At 43.5% G+C, this 12,183-nt stretch overlaps 1 protein-coding gene across 8 annotated transcripts in view; it reads right to left on the bottom strand.

Annotated features, from left to right (window-relative positions):
* Positions 1 to 12,183, bottom strand: part of TCF20 (transcription factor 20) — a 198,012-nt gene that overhangs the window by 161,135 nt on the left and 24,694 nt on the right. For 6 of the 8 annotated variants that reach the window (XM_082239968.1, XM_082239972.1, XM_082239979.1 and 3 more), the window contains exon 2: positions 4,043 to 4,108. The gene's annotated coding sequence lies outside the window, so the exon portion shown is untranslated. Of the gene's footprint in view, positions 1 to 4,042; positions 4,109 to 4,966; positions 5,272 to 12,183 lie in introns of those variants that run through there. The other 2 variants (XM_082239976.1, XM_082239981.1) reach the window with 1 other exon arrangement.

Here is a 12,183-nt window from a genome sequence, read left to right as displayed (position 1 = left end):
ACCACATGCAAGGTTGCAACTCAACTGTATACTTATCTATCCCAGGTTAAAGGAGGTAAATTAAGATTCCCCTAATTACCTAGCTTGTTTGCTCACTAGGGCTGGGTGATATATTGATATATCATCCAAAACTGGTTTGAAGTTCACATCATAATTGTTTCATAATATTTGAGCTGGCAATATATTGTGACTCACAATGTGTGTAAGGGCTAGGCGATATCTGGTTTTCAACATCACAATACCTTACCAGCTAAACACTGCAACATTATCACCACCTAAACCTCACAATATCTCCAGCTAAAAACTGCAATGTTATCAGCAGCTAAACACTGCAAGCTACCACAATGTCTGAAATAAGGATGGAACTACACAGAGGCAGACAGAACAACGTCCAGGCAACTGCTACTACTTAGGGGTCTAAAACAGATAAATGACAATATTATCAATAATCACACACTCAGTTACACAACTGGAGGCGGCAGCAAGGCCTCACAGCAGTGACGAGTGTTGGCAGCAGCCTGCAAGGCCTTGCAGAGGTGATGACAAGTGACAACAGTAATGGCATTGGCCTGCGAGGCCTCGCAGTGGCGACAGGATTTGGCAGCAGAAGCAGTAGTGCCTGCGGGGATTCGTGGCAGTGACAGCAGGTGACGGCAGTAGCAGCATCCTGTGAGACCTTGCAATGGCAATGGGAGATGGCAGCAATAGTAGTGGCAGCCTGCAAGGCCTCGTGGCAACACAAGCAATGGGGCTTGCGAGGCCTCGTCATGGTGGCAAGAAGTGGCAGCGGCCTGCGAGGCCTCTTGGAGGTAGTGGGAGGTGGTGGGAGAAGCTGTGGCAGCCTGCCTCCGCAAGGTCTCACAGGCCATGTCTGCTTCTGCCACCATCTCCTGCTGCCACCACAAGGCCTCACAGGCCACCGCTACTGCCACCACCATGACAAGGCCTTGCAGGCCGTTGCCCCTTTTGCCACTGCCACAAGGCCTTGCAGGCCACTACTGCTGCTGCCACCATGATAAGGCTTCGCAGGCTGCTGATTATTGCGGCACTGTTGCCAGGCTCCCCCCTCCCCCGCCATTGTTCATTCTGCCGCAGCCATGCTGCTGTTGCTGCTACTGCCCCACCGCCTAGCAAGCCTGCTGGCAGTGTGGCAGTCCCAGATTATTTGTATTCACTATGACTCATTAGCATCCTTTGGCCTGAATACCACCATTTGGTAGCCAAGCCCAAACCCAAAAGTCTCATTTGGATGCATTTTGGCTTGCCTGCTGCTGAAAGTGACCATGAGGTGATTGATCAGTTTTAGACCCTTAAGTGGTAGCAGTTGCCAGGACATTGTCCTGTTCGCCTCTGCATAGTTCCTTCCTTATTTCAGAAATCGTGATATATCAATATATTGCAATATTTAGCTGGTTATATATCACAATGTTGAAAAGGTTATTGCCTGGCCCTATTGCTCACATTTAGCTGTTTTCAGCTTCAGAATACCCACTTGATCATAGAAACAGAGTGATGAACGGGGCTGTTATCTAAGGTTACCTGATCAAGCATACAATTACTAAAAGTACATCTCATGCTTAGAAGTTTGGGTTTGCACTTTCTGTTGCACTAAAAAGAAAGAAACATTTCTGATGTTTTCGTAAGCCAAATTAGGGCAGACTGTATAACATTCTATGATGTTTGTTTCTTTTACTTGTCTCTGTTGCTTTAAGATTGAAAACCCAGCTATTCAGTTCCATTAGCTTTCAGACAGCAGGTGCTCAGCTAGCTGATTTAGCAGCAGCCACTGTGAATTGTTGGATGCGATTTACTGACTGCAGTTCCCTACACCCCTCGATGCCACTTAAGGGACAGCAAAATAGGGTCGGAGGGAAATCTACAAGTGAGGAGATGGAGATACAGGGAAAATCTGGATGGGGAGTTATTAGATTAGCAAATGAGCCATACTTCTGCCTCTTTTTATCTCCAGACTTCCAGGAGACACATGTCACCAGTCATTTTCTACTGACCTGCACTTCCCTTTTTAAAACAGGAGTTACATAAGCAAGGCCAGGAGACCCTACCAATGGATCAGCTTTAAACTCTTTGCTATGTGAATCCTTATATAGACACACAGGAATCAATCCAGTGCCTTTTCTATTAAACTGAGCCAGAACCAGCAGCTCAGATTTGACAGGCAACCCAAAAGAAGGAACTGAGTTATGATACGTGTAGAAGAGCTTGATGTATTTTAGTGTGTATGTTTTTCCAGAACCCAAAGGAGTTGCTATAGCAGCTGCGAAGCATGAGACTTTGAAATGTTGATCTGCAAGGTGGCAAGAGACGAGGCTTTGCTGCATTTGTGCCTTAGTGTATAACTGTAAAAAGTAGGTCTTCGAGGGGCTGAAAGTCTGTTTCAAAACATTTTGGTTTATACTTCATTCCATTTGAAATTCAGGTCTCATCCATGTTAACAGAATGTAACTGAAGAGTAAAGTGGCAACTTCAGGGAAGATTGGAAGAGGAGAAGAATTTTAATTGCGTCTGATTTTAAAAGCTTCTGCTTCCGTATTTCTCTAGTTTAAATATGACCGACATAAATATTTTAATGAAGAAGCCATAAGATTTCTGTGTCCTCAGTAATCAGTGAACAGCCACCTCAAACACCATACTGCAACAAGTGCATGTTAGCCAATTCATATAAGTACAGCAGGCCTCTGCTTCTAGTTTCAGTGCCCTGGTATATAGGCACCTGTAATAATGTGTATGCCATGCACACGCATTACCTTTTGGTATGTGTGCGCTATATTGGGTTATAACCTTTTGAGCCTGAGAACTGCATTCCTTTCAAGGCAACCTTCTGGGGGACATACACCAGTGGTGGGTGAAGACAGAGGCAAGAGTGGGCAGAGCAACTAATGATCATCAATCTTTATTACAGCCCAAGACCAGACAACAGAAATAGCAATAAAAACACATGTAGAGCAACTAATGTCCATTTTATCTCTCTATGGTAGGCTTACGAAGATCATGGCCACTGGGCCCATCACCTCCTGGCAAATAGAAGGGGAAGAAATGGAGGCAGTGAGAGATTTTACTTTCTTGGGCTCCATGATCACTGCAGATGGTGACAGCAGTCATGAAATTAAAAGACGCCTGCTCCTTGGGAGAAAGGCAATGGCAAACCTTGACAGCATCTTAAAAAGCAGAGACATCACCTTGCCAACAAAGGTCCGTATAGTTAAAGCCATGGTTTTCCCAGTAGTGATGTATGGAAGTGAGAGCTGGACCATAAAGAAGGCTGATCGCCGAAGAATTGATGCTTTTGAATTATGGTGCTGGAGGAGACTTGAGAGTCCCATGGACTGCAAGAAGATCAAACCTATCCATTCTTAAGGAAATCAGCCCTGAGTGCTCACTGGAAGGACAGATCGTGAAGCTGAGGCTCCAATACTTTGGCCACCTCATGAGAAGACTCCCTGGAAAAGACCCTGATGTTGGGAAAGATGGAGGGCACAAGGAGAAGGGGATGACAGAGGACGGGATGGTTGGACAGTGTTCTCAAAGCTACAAACATGAGTCTGACCAAACTGCGGGAGGCAGTGCAAGACAGAAGTGCCTGGCGTGCTCTGGTCCATGGGGTCACGAAGAGTCAGACACGACTAAATGACTAAACAACAACATGGTAGGCTTGTTTCAACACACATGGACATCCCCTCTCTGTCCTCCATTCAGACAAGAGTTACTATCACTGTTCAATGACACACTCCACCTAGGTAAACTACTAAAGGGGGGTGAAAAACATGGCCAATGAGCAGCTTGGCTTGGGAGAGGAAGCCTTGCAGGAGGTGTGGTGTCAGCAAAGACCCAAGCACTAGATGGGAACATCTGAAGGTTCTCTATACCTAAGGTTCCTCACCTCTGCACTCTGTGAAGTGATCCCTGAAGCTCACAATAAATATCAATCCATCCCTCCAGCAGTCTAAATAAATACTAGGAAAGGATAAGTCTTATATACACTTTGCATTATAAATATCCCCAACAAAAAATGTCTATTTCATACCTTATCCTCTGTGAAGAAGGGAAAAGTCCTTTGAGGATCATTGTCAAAACAGAGGCAGAGAAGTCACTAAAACAAAATAAGAAAGAACTTTTATAAGAATGTTAATGCAAATTGTTAAGATGTGTCTATCAGGTTAAAAATACCTAAGCACCAGCAGAGGTTACATATTTGTATTATTTCATATATTTTAATCTACTAGCCATGCAGTTCACTGTGCAGCCTCAGGCCAGTCACTCTCTCCCCTAGCCCCCTTCACTGGGTTATTCCGAGGATAAAATGGAGGCACTCCCATGCACTCTGAGCATCTTAAAGGAAAGATGGGGTTGGAGAATGAAAAACAATGACAAGCAGATCCAAGCTCAGACCACAGCTCACTAGATGGCCTTAGGCAAGTCACTATCGCTACTACCAGATTTGAGAACTGATGAAAAATTATAAAGCATATTGTACATTTAAAGAGTGTTGCAGGAAATGCAAATAGAAGTATGTCATGAAATCCAAACCAAATCGTATCCGATATCTTCCTCCTTATGCAAAATATATACAGTAGTCATGAAAAAGAGCTGTCACTCAGCCAACATAAAAGAAGGTCCCTTCCCTGAGATATGGAGCGTGTCACCTTGATTAAGCCCAGCGTAACTTGAATCAAGAGCCCCTTCATTATATGGTGAAGGCATAGGCAGCTGCATAAGAGCTGCTTATGCCAGATCAGACGAAGAGTCTCACAGTCCCACACTGTCTCCCATCCTTGCCTTAGGGCAGCTCACCAATAGAGCAAGATGGGGGTAGCTGTCCCTTGTGGCTTGCTCCCAGCATCTGAGGTACACTGAATATGGATGTTGCATTTATCTCTGGCAGCTAATAGCCATTGATTTACCAGCTAAACCTGAGAGAACAAAAACATTCTGGCAAATAAATACCCACCTTGAACATCAGCTGCTGGGAAAGAGAAGCAACTGGATTCCTCCTTGCCAGCTCCTGACATTCGCATTATGCCTGGGTTCCTCCCCTCCTCCTTCCATGGATGTTTAGGAAACACTTAAAAACCAGCTACCCTCACTTCATTATCACCCGGCTTGGAAGAGGATTGTTTTGTTTTAATATGTGATCAATATCACTTCCCTTCCAAATCATATCGCCTTCCACCCAAGCTGTCAGCAAGTCAACAAGGGCTGACCTCTTCTGGCAGCTCTATTTAATCAGACCCTGAGAGGGAGCGAGAAAGAGACAGACAGACAGACAGACAGACAGACAGACAGACAGAGCCTGCCGTTGTTTGCACTTTCTCTCTGTCTCCCTTCTCTTTCCCTGACATGAGTTACGCAGCATTTCATTCTACAAAAGCCAATCTGATTCTCACTGTGCAAATTTCTCCACGGCGTCGCTCTGTCAGGGCATTTCAGCTCTGACCCGCAAATCTTCCCACATAACTCTTTCAGTGTATCTCTCGCTCAGCCTGGCACGTCTCCTGCCATGCTGCTCCCCTGGATTCCACAGTTCTATCAATACACTCTCAGGCATGACTGCAAGATTGCAATGCCCTGTTCTCGATTCTCTCCCAAGTTCGGTCAACTTCCTCCCCCTGGAGTAATAAGGTCTGCATCGCAAGATTTGTTTCAAAGAGTGTCCTCACGGGAAAAATTCCGACCACCAGGCTAATTTCATTTCCCACCTAAACAGCGTTTTAGCTGAAGAGGCAAGGACTGTACAGTGCATTCTAAACCACTGTTTACACAAATAAATGTAACCCCCTGCCTAGACTATATTAAATGTGTCATCTCTGTCTCCTTTCTACCACTCAATTATGAAGTGGGGGATTATTTTCTTCCTAAAATATGCAGGAATTATTCTAGAAAACGGATATATTTTCTCCTGGCACAAACATTGTAGTCTGAGGCAGACTCTCCCCTGATTTTCTTAGCCTATGGAACATTCTAGAAGAGAGCTATGGAAGTGGGTATAGGAACTTCCGAAATATCACTTATTTGGCTTCCTAACATGGTGCCCATTTTCTCCCACCAAGATTTTCAAAAGCAAGTTCCTGTTAGCAATTCTCGCTTGGCTAAGAAAACTAAATGTATGTGCCATACTAAGAACTCTGATGTGCCCCTTATATTAGATGGATAAACAAATGAAGCTACCGGTATATACATTAATATAGCAAGAATATCTACTATTTCCCCCCTAACAAGGAGGAAAAGAATCATGGCACAGAAAAGCAGTATTTAATCAAGTCTCTTTACCTCAAGCACAGCCTCCCACTGCCTCCCACAGAGAGCAACCTGCAGCTCCCGCTGTCATTAAAAGGCACTAAGATATTAAACAAGAATTAAGCCCAGAGAAGCATGCTGGTAGAAATATACAAATAGAGAGAGGGTGAAAGTGGAAAGAAAGGTTCCCCTCACCCCCGAATTATCCATAGTAAATACACAACGTTAAATAACCTGCTGGTGGGGGCTTTTTGGAAGGGTCAGGGAGAAATCTGTGCCTCCCTTAATAGGTCCATAGCAGGGGTGGGCAACCTAAGGCCCAGGGACCGGATGTGGCTCATTCGCCTTCAAAATCTGGCTCGTGGGCGGTCTGGGAATCAGCATGTTTTTACATGAGTAGAATGTGTCCTTTTATTTAAAATACACCTCTGGGTTATTTGTGGAGCATAGGAATTTGTTCATTTCCCCCACCAAAATATAGTCCAGCCCACCACATGGTTTGAGGGACGGTGGACCGGCCCACGGCTGAAAAAGGTTGCTGACCCCTGGTCCATAGCCTTGCTCTGTGGCCTGGCTTTTGATATCTGTGTTTCCTAGCCTGATTCTTGCACTGCATAGGCCCTTGCCAAGCCCAGAAGTACAAACATTGTTTCTCTTTCCTTTCCAAATACAACTCTCTCTACCGATGATAGAGGGGAACAGCGGGGGTCACTGTGTGCCTAGATTTTGGCATTTAAGGAGTCAATTTGCAGTTCTTGGCTTCCCAGGAATTAAGAGATCTGAAGGTTCTGCAAGGCCCTGTGTTTTTCTTTTAATCCTCCAGAGATCACCACCAGCTACTGGCTTTAATTCACTTAGTTGTTTTGACAGACCTATACCCCATTGGGTGACCATCCCAAATCTCTCAGCTTAATCTTGCATACCTAAAAATTCATGGGAGGGATATTTCCACTTCTTAAGCCATGTGACCCCCATGGGGAGTAGAGCTACACCCATGGATACTGACCTTGGACCTGCAGATTAGAACTCAGTACTCTTCACTCTCGCCCACCTCTAATTTCAAGCTGAACAAATTAAAAACAAAAGGTACTCCTCCAAAGGAAACCTAGCTACAGACTTTTGTGCAGTTCTTATATGAAGTTTCTCTTCAAAGGGGCCTTGAACTTGAAAAGCTTTGCAGGAGAGACAGTATAAAAGGAATAACATTTCTTTAACCCCCCAGGGTGCTTCCATACCAGGCATTTAGTGAGAAACTGCAATGCTTCATTCACTCACATCTCGGTATGCCAACAGCATTTACTGGGCCTAGTATATTGTATGTGGTTTGGGGGCCCTGCACACAAACACCCACCCATACACCCCCTGGTAATCTATTGACAATAACTGTTGCTTATGTAAGTACGTATATTAGCATAGTCTACCTCACAAAAGGGGGAAGGAAGGCCACTGTACACAATCTTGAGCTCCTGGAGGAAAAGGAAAATGCAAATATTCATAGATAGTCATTCACAGATCCTGTAAAGAAAAATAAGCATGCCAGAAAAGTAGCCCCACCACCACTTCAACTGCAATGGGTCATATTCCTGATTATTATTATTATTATTATTAATTACCCGCCCTTCACCCTAAAGTGGATTACAACAGGGTGGATTACAACATTAAAACATATATTAAAAACAGTGTAAAACAACTTACACACAAACAAGGTGGGTCCTAAAAATATACACTTCAAGTGCAGGGTAAAGATGTGTGTCTTCAGCGAAATACCAAAACAAAACAAAAAGGTTTGCCAACCCTGATCAATGACAACAAGCAAAACAATACTCTAAGTATGTGCAGTTTAATAACTCTGAACTACCAACTCTCAGCCTAGCTTACATCACAGGGTTATTGTGAAAATAAAAAGAGGAGAAGAAGAAAACAATGTACACAGCCCTTAGTTCCTAAGAGGAAAAGCAAGATGCAAACATGAAACAACAACAAGCAAGAGATACCCTAAAGCATGTGTGGTTTTTACAACTCTCAGCAAGCACACACTCATGAACAATACTTTTGCCATTCTTGATAAACAATAAAGTATCCTTATGTTAAAATACAGTCTGTAGGATTTTTAACCTGCTGCAGCTGCAAAGTGTTTGATAATTTTATGGTTGTATCTGCAAGTTCATTTTGTATTTCTGTTTTTATGGTTACTTTATATTAATAAATAACAGCCCCATGACAAGCAGTAGTTGCTGTATGGGAGAAATGGAAAACTTGGGGTCTACAAACTTATGCAACTTTTCATTTTCATCCTTGCTGCAGTCTTTAGGAGCCTACAGTTACATAGGAAAAAGTTTCCTCCCCCCCCCCCCTTTGTCTTTTTTGGTCTTCCGAGCAATCAGAGAGATGAGAAGCTGCTTCCAATCTCTTCTCAGAACACCTTATTAACTACAAGGCACCATGCCAAATCCCAAGACAGGGCAGTCCAGGAATGCCATCCAGGAATTCATGCAAAGGCAGAAACGTGTTTGGTAGTAAACTAATACAGTACTACCGCCAGAAAAAGGCCAATGTCTGAAGAATTCTGGTTGACGGTAAATAGATACTATCAGAGGAAAATGATGGGATGTTGTACTTGTTTCTTTGTCAGGGGGATATGTGGACTGAAGGCTTGTTTTTATCATTAGTAATAGCACATAGCACCAGTAATTTAACAGGCATTAAGAGCTTAGCTATATCCCAATTCCGGAGACATGTTGGGTCTGGCTAATGACACAAATTTTAACTGTTGCAACAGGTTGTAGTCATGCAATTCTGTCTTTATTGCAATTTGCCTGTTGCAGTGGGTTCAGAGAGCTCGTCTCACAAAACCAATGTCCCTCTGATTATGCATTTCCCTGCATACATGGAAATGCCTCCAGAGTAAAACCACAAGAGCCTACAGCTGACAAGAGCTTGTTCAGCAGGTAAAGAGAAATGGTCAGCTGAGCAGCTACTATTATAAACACAGGAACCTGAACTGATGTAGGCAAAAGGAGAGATGCCATGCCAGAGGACAGGAATCTGACACCAATGATTAAAGCAAATCTCTAGGAAATGTTTCCCGACAGTGAAGTCTATTAGATTGATGCATAGGCTCCCAAGGGATACAGTGGAAACCCCATCTCTCTGCTCAGTTGAAGAGAGGAAGTGAGCAGTAAAAATCGCAGTGCAGGATACTAAGCAAAGAGCGAAATGGACAGTGCCTATCTGCTCAGATTTCAGTTAGCAGGCTGTGGTCTGTATCCATACTAATTTTTAAAAGCATGGCAAGTCCAAGATGAAGGAGGTAGTGAGTAGCTTTTATTGTCTATAATCTGAGAAGTGATCAAAGACATGTGCCAAAATTATTTATAATTTGCTAGTGTCCATCTGTTGAAGAGAGGGTAAGTGTTTGCCTCCATTCTTAGTTCACTGGTCATCAGTGCACAATATTAAAGACAGAAGGTTTTGAGTTTCTGTAACATACTTAGCCCTAACATTAAATATAGATTCACACGTGCATGTTCATCACTTAATGACAGCAGAATCAAACAGAAGCCACTCTGAAGCAAAGACAAAAATGAGTGAAAAATGGGATTGTGGTACAGTGGGGAACTGCCAAGTTTGTCAGCATATTTTCCCTCATGCCAGGTTTGGGATCACTCCTGGCCCCAACACAACTTTATGCATAGAAAACTATGACTGTGTTTGGACATCACTATAAATTATTGTTTATTATAAACTATGGTTAATCATCATGAGAACAAGCCTAGACAAGCCTCACTTCCCTCTCGTTCTTAAGCACGTCCATGATTGGAAACTTTCACTTCTGTTTTGACTAACCACAGTTTATATGTCCAAACCCAAACAAACTATGTTAGTCAATTGTTCTTTATTGAAATAAGCCAAACTGCGGTTCACAAAACCAGCTTGTTTCAATGAAACATGCTCAGGTTTTACCAACTTTTGATTGAAACTTAATGCTAAAATGTGGACAGTTGGAAATGGAAGCAAAAGCTTTCAATCTTTCTTGTGGCTGCCCTGGAAGAGAGGGGAAGCACACAAGACCTTGGCTTGCATAGGCTAGTTTGCATAATGTCATGGCTGTGCCTGACTCAGAAGCAGGCATGGAGTTCTTGGAGGATGGACTGGACACGCCCACAGCATGAAGACCGTGAGGAGCAGGCAGTGCCTCCAACTCTGAGGATCTCCTAGAGGGGCCCTCTGGGTTGCTACCTGAATACCCTACAACATTTATCTGAAATAGGGACATTCCATTCCATTCCATAATAATAATTTTAATATTTATACCCCACCCATCTGACTGGGTTGCCCCAGCCACTCTGGGCAGCTTCCAACACATATAAAAACACAATAAAACATTGAACATTAAAACACTTTCCTATACAGGGCTGCCTTCAGACGGCTCAGGGATCGGATAACTCCATACACTCCTTACATTTCTCCAATGATAAATGGACATCCTAAAGAAAAGTGGGACATTCCGGGATCAAATCAGAAATCTTCTCGAAATCAGGCACTGTCCCTGGAAAATAGGGACACTTGGAGGGTCTGTACTTGATGAAGAACCAGTGTTAGAAACTGAGATATGAAAGTTAGGAGCTAAATGGCACCTTAAACCTAGGTTATGGGCGCAACAACGGAATGTTTAGGCACACTTTTTAAATAACAAACGTACAAAGCTGAAAATGAATGAACTGCAGCTAAAATATTATGTTCATTTTTCACGTGCTCTACTCCTTCCCCTGCCAACCCTCCTAATATTTTTCAGAGGGTCTCTTCTCCAGTCTTCAGAGAGTAGCTGGAAGTGGGGAGGCAGAAAAGGGTCCTCCTTTCCTTCCACTCTGCAGTTTTAATCTGAAATCTTAGGCACAGTACTGCACCCAGAGCTCAGAAACTGCTTGTGCTAATGAAATTCCCTGTCACAAAAAATGCGCCTAGAAAAATGGGAGTTTCGAACACTGTGAAGAACCCCTGGAACTTTCAGAGAAGGAGGTGAAGCAGCTCACCAGTGAGAGCAATGTCACCAAAAGCTTTGGGTCCAGGCTGAAGAGCAACAGCGCAGTATGCATGTACACACCCATAGTCATTGGTCTATTTGTAAGTAAGGGGTCTATTCATGAGGAGTGTATCTCTGGTACTCCGTCACTGCCCGCAGCTGTGGTTAGTGTGTGATTTGTATTGTTTCCTAATAAAATATTTCAATTTAAATGCTCAGGTCATTGGAAAAACAAATATTAACATGTCATTAATACTATTTTTAGTTTTGCTTACTAAATACAGGTCAAATAAACATGTTAAATCAGATCCCAATCCATTTAAGGCATTGGAAATGCAAAAATCCAGGAAACGTAATTATTCTCCCCCACAAAAAAACCCCCAAAATCCAGAAAACCTTCTTCTTCTCATGGCCATGAATGCAAAGCGATCTACCAACAAACAGTCCTAGCCCAGCAGGAATACAGATAGAAGGTATATAACATCAAAGAGTGGCAAAAGACAAATTAAAACTCTCTAAAAGTACACCTACACCCGCCACGCCTAACCATTTTTCTCCAATGAGAATATCAGGGTAGCAGGGACAATTCCTCCCCATGTCTAAGCCCCACCCCCGCCTAAAAGATAAAGCTTTGAATGACATAGGATGGGGAGAGGTGTAGCTATTGGAAATGGCCCAGTTGTTTTTAGTCACTTTCTGATGCTCTCTCTGTACAGTAGTCCTGGCTCAGCATTTAGCCAGGTGTGCTAATGGGGGCAGTAGGCTTGGTATCCATGGCCATGAGGTGCTATGTGGGTTGCAGCCCATTTAGGCAGGGGTACAAAGGGGCACTTGGGAGCCCTTCTAGCTTAGCCCCGCCTCCCCCTTCCAGTTTGACTGTTTTGAGTAGTCATTACAATTTCTCCCAA

This window comes from Podarcis vaucheri (genome assembly GCF_965113315.1).
Source record: "Podarcis vaucheri genome assembly, chromosome: 10".
Taxonomy (NCBI): domain Eukaryota; kingdom Metazoa; phylum Chordata; class Lepidosauria; order Squamata; family Lacertidae; genus Podarcis; species Podarcis vaucheri.
Note: the sequence above shows the minus strand (reverse complement) of the source record. Positions and strands in the feature narration are given on the sequence as shown.